Below are 4,877 nucleotides of genomic sequence, written 5' to 3'. Positions count from 1 at the left end.
ATCTAGCACCGAGGAATAAACCAGGGTTAACTACATGCAAGGTAAGCACCTTACCTCATGTACTACCTCTCTGGCCCCTTGGCAGACATTTTTAAAAAATTTTATTGAATCATTGTGAGATAGTTACAAGTTTTCATGTTTGGGTTACAATCACACAATGATCAAACACCCATCCCTCCACCAGTGCACATTCCCCACCACCAATATCCTGGGTATACCCCCCCTTTTCCACCCTCCCCCTGCCTCCATGGCAGACAATATTCCCCATATTCTCTCTCTCTACTTTGGGGCATTATGGCTTGCAACACAGACACTGAGAGGTCATCATGGTTGGTACGTTATCTACATTTGGCACACATGTCCCATCCCTACTGATTCCTCCAGCCATCATTTTCTTAGTGATCCCTTCTCTATTCCATCTGCCTTCTCCCCTCTGCTCATGAAGCAGCCTTCCAGCTATGGGTCAGTCCTCCTGGCCCTTTTATCTACTGTCCTTGGGTGGCAGACATTTTTAAGGGTCACTAAGGAGTTCCCTTAGAAGAAGCATAGAACCAGCTATTTAAAAAAAGACGAGATACTGCAATTGGCTGAAACTTGGGTGGAAATAAAGGTATCATGTTAAGTGAAATAAGACAGGAGGACAAATAATAGATTAGCTCACTCATATATGGTACATGAAGAAATAAAATAAGGAAATTGACAATATCAACTGATGGTAAATCCTTGGCCTTGAATTACAAGACTGAGGTGACCAAGTAGTGATGGGGGAGAGATGGGGTAGAAGTCGAAGAGGCAAACAAAAAGTATTGGAAGACAGCAGTGGGGGGTTTGGGCAATTTGGTGGTTGTGAAAGTTCAGTATGTCCATTGATACCATGAAAGTTAATGTTATTTTAACCATCTCTCCAAAATATCAATAAATATTTGAAAACTTTAAAAGTACATTAAATTTGAAACAAAGAAAGAAGATGTATAGGAGGAAAAGCATTTAGGTGGCTTTTCTATTAACTTCACTTTTTCTAACCTAAAAAATCAGCAGTGAAAATGTTTGTGAAGGCCGTGGGAGCCTCTGGGCTATGGGGGACAGCTTGGTTACCAGGTCAGGGGGCTCTGGCAAACCAGAAGCCAAAGGATGCCCCCACTGCCCCTTCCGGTTGCACCGGCTCATCTGGGTGAACAGGCACCATGAACTTGATGCTGCAGTGCCCTGTCGCAAATAGGGCATTAAACAGAAGGACCCCTGGAGCCACACCTCCCTGGAGCTGGTCGTGTTCCTGGGGAACCTGGAGTTGGTGCGCATCCTCCTTTGGCACAATGCCAACATGGGCAAGGAGAGCTGCTAGGACTGGGCATTCTTTTCAGAGGTGGTCAGCACTGGTGACCCTGAGATGGTTGAGATGAAGGTGTTCCAGTACCCACGGGCCAGGTAGAGGCTGGTCAGCATCCCAGGGCTGCTCACCAAACTCCACTAGGCTCCTGATTTCTACAGGAAATTCACCAGCTGGTTGCCCGAGGGATGGGAGGGATGGGGGCTACCAGATGTGGAAGCTCGGTGAGTGCCTGCATGTGGACACCAGTCTCCCGGGCTTTGGGTGCGTCTCCTTCAAGGGCCAGGAGGAGGGCCCCTGGTGCTGAAGGTGGACCACACCAGCCGGGGCTGCACACAGAGGTGCAGGCACTGGCGCTGCACCAGGCCGAGATTCGGCTGCTTGCCACGAGGCACAGCAAGGCGCACATGGCCAGTTGCCTCCCATTGCCCGTCAGCTCCACCAACCTGGACAACCAGCGTGTGGCCCGCAAGAGGAATGAATGTGATATCGGGGCTGTAAGTTGGAGAAGAGAGGAACACTTAGCTGCTCCAGGGCCGCCAGTGTGGAGCTGGTAACATGCATGCGTGTGGAACACCTTTCGGACCCAGACAAGTCAAGTAGTGAAGGGGGTATGACTCAGCTGCAGCCCTTCCTTACTGGGGGGACAGCCGGTACCCCCAAATCCTCGACCATTTCCCAGATGAATACTTCCACCCTACCTTCAGCAACACCAGATGCCCCACCAAGATGTCTGGCAAAGTGCGGAGGTCCGAGACCATGTTGTGGCTGAGTGAAGAGGATCCGCTCTCCCTGGAGGACCAGTGATGCCTGTCATTGACCTGATGGCCATCAGCAAGGCTCACTTTGCCAAACCGTGTGACTTCATCATTTTGTCTTCTAGCCTGGCTTCCAATAGCACAGCGGGTAGGGCATTTGCCTCGCACACGGCTGACCCGGGTTTGATTCCTCCGCCCCTCTCAGAGAGCCCGGCAGCTACCGAGAGTATCTCGCCCACACGGCAGAGCTGACAAGCTACCCGTGGCGTATTGGATATGCCAAGAACAGCAACAAGTCTTACCATGGAGATATTACTGGTGCCCGCTTGAGCAATGGGATGACAGTGACAGTGACAGCCTGGCTTCCCAGTCAAGGCTGAGAGTCCCCTTTACCACATGCTCAATGCCCACATCACTAGCAACCCGTGTGGCTGCCACGAGCTGCAAGCTCTAAGTACATGCTGGCCTCTGGCTCTGCACCCACAGTCTGGAGGGTTGGGGAAGCCCTTGTGAGGTGGACCCCACCCTGTTTGAATAGCGCCAGGGGGACAGTGTGTGGGGAGTGCTTAGTGGGATGCTTAATGGGACAAGGACGAGCGGAGCGGGCACAGAGGCCATGAAGCAGACCGTCTGGGAGGCCTTGAAACCAACTCTGCACCCCAGGCCACAGGTTATGAGGCGCCTCTGAGGCTGGAGCTAGCCCACCAAGAAAGCCTGTGAATGTCCACAGAGCCCAGGAGTCCTCACAGAAAATAGCCCCCACCCGGTGAGCTTTGCCTGACCCTAAATATGTCTTCTTGGGAGGAGGAGAAGCGAGAAGTGGTAGGACAGCAGAAATAGGAGGGCTTTCAGCGAATCCTGAGGTTGTATCTTGTGGAGCACTGCGCACTGAGCAGCAGCTCCCAGCAGGATCACCTGGTGCACCCACTTACTTGTGTCACTTACTTTTTTATAAACTGCAGTGGAAAGCAGGGTCTGGAAGCCATGACTAGTGTACAGTGGATATCAGGATGGAAACAAAGAGACCATCCGTGAAAAACAATGAAATGTGTATGAGTTCTGCTAATAAACATCTCTAATATAATGTTATAATACCTGTGTTAAGAGGCATAATTTCACTGGATGGATATGATTGTTACAATATTTTTTAATTTAAAATTATTTATTTTTTGTTTGGGGGCCACACATGGCGATACTCAGGGATTACTCCTGGCAAGTTCAAGTGACCATATGGGATGCCAGGAATCGAACTTTGGTTGGCCACATGCAAGGCAAGCATCCAACCCACTGTACTATTTTTCCAGCTCCCTGGTAACAATATTAAAACAATAAGGATCTTTTCATGAGATATATCTGTGGCCATGAGATGAGAAAATTAGAAAAAAAAAAGAGAAAAAGAATAAATATGTAAAGAAGGGGGATCCATAGTAATTGATTTCCAGAATAATTAGATCACCAAACTTTCTCCTAACTGATCTTAGTGACAGGGTTACTATCCAGCCAGCAGACTGAGAGTGTCCTTCAGGAATTAATCAACTTCAGTGGAAAGACCTAAGAATTCTGCCACCAACGTTTTCCTAAGAAAATCTTAGGAAAATAGCAAAGCTCTAGGGTTGTGGTCACTTCCTGAAGTCACTTATTCTGAGTTTATTTTTTGTCCTTACAGTCACTTAGCTAACAAACTTAGAGCTAGTTATTTTCTTGTACTGCTTACTCGCTACTCAACAAAGGGTGTCATTTATGTCTGCTCAAAGGATTTTGCCTGTCAGTACATAGCGGGGGAAAATGAAAATCTCAGTAGATGGGTTGAAAGCTAAAATTTGGCCAAAATTCTGACTAGAGTAAAAGACAAAATAAAAACCAGAAATTGGCACTCTGTTGTAGGAAGCCTCATGTCTAAATAATAAGCATCCTAAAAGCAGCAGAAAACACCTGGGAGGAAAATAGGTAAATATTTCAAGAAAATTTCTCATAGTTCAAGTCCCCAAACTTCGAGATTGAATGACTCTATCAAGTGTGCTGCACGACAGGTGAAACTCAAGTCCCTCCAAATAGCATCATTATGAAATTTCAGAATCCTGGAGACACAAGTTCCCAGAGGATTCCTGCAAGGAAAATGGATGCCACATACAAAAGGAACTGTGAGCTGAATGGCTTTGGACTCCCAACAGGAACCTAAGAACAGAAAGACACCGAAAAGGTACATTTTAAAAGTAATAAAACAAACTGAGCATGTGAGAGGTGGATAACAGCTACTTTTACTCAGACAATCAAGAAACTTAAAAGTATGCTTCTCATGTACTTAAAAAAAATTGTCCAAGGATGTTACAAACAGCACAAGGCAGGCAGTGCAGAAAAGGGAAGAAATGGCCTTCAGAAAAATGGGATCCCTGACAGAGAAAAGACTCAAAGGAAATTTCTGGGTTGACCATAAAGGTAGGTGGCAACGCCAGTGTGGAGTGAGCATCATGAGCCCTATTCCGATTTAATAAATATTGACTCAAAGCCCTTATTTCACACTAATTTGTGCCAAGACAATGGGGGTGTCTCAAAGAAGGAAAACAGAAATGGGAGCATGTAGAGCTGATTGCTTCACCATAGCTCAGGGTGGTTAATATAATGTCTCTAAGCATCCCTTATGGGGTACACGTGTGTCCACACATGTAGGATTTCTGTCTTTATGTTTTTGAGCAGAGAAGGGAAGATTTAGAACTGACAGACTATTTCTGCTGAGACTTGAATTTTGATAATGATGAATATTTAGCAGCCATGCACATACCACATTAAAATAC

At 46.7% G+C, this 4,877-nt stretch overlaps 1 pseudogene; it reads left to right on the top strand.

The window, feature by feature from the left end:
• Positions 1-1,538: 1,538 nt before the first annotated feature.
• Positions 1,539-4,264, top strand: LOC129399717 (ankyrin repeat domain-containing protein 13D-like; annotated as a pseudogene).
• The last annotated feature ends 613 nt before the right edge of the window (positions 4,265-4,877 follow it).

The sequence above is a fragment of the Sorex araneus genome, chromosome X (genome assembly GCF_027595985.1).
Source record: "Sorex araneus isolate mSorAra2 chromosome X, mSorAra2.pri, whole genome shotgun sequence".
In the NCBI taxonomy this organism is placed as follows: domain Eukaryota; kingdom Metazoa; phylum Chordata; class Mammalia; order Eulipotyphla; family Soricidae; genus Sorex; species Sorex araneus.
Note: the sequence above shows the minus strand (reverse complement) of the source record. Positions and strands in the feature narration are given on the sequence as shown.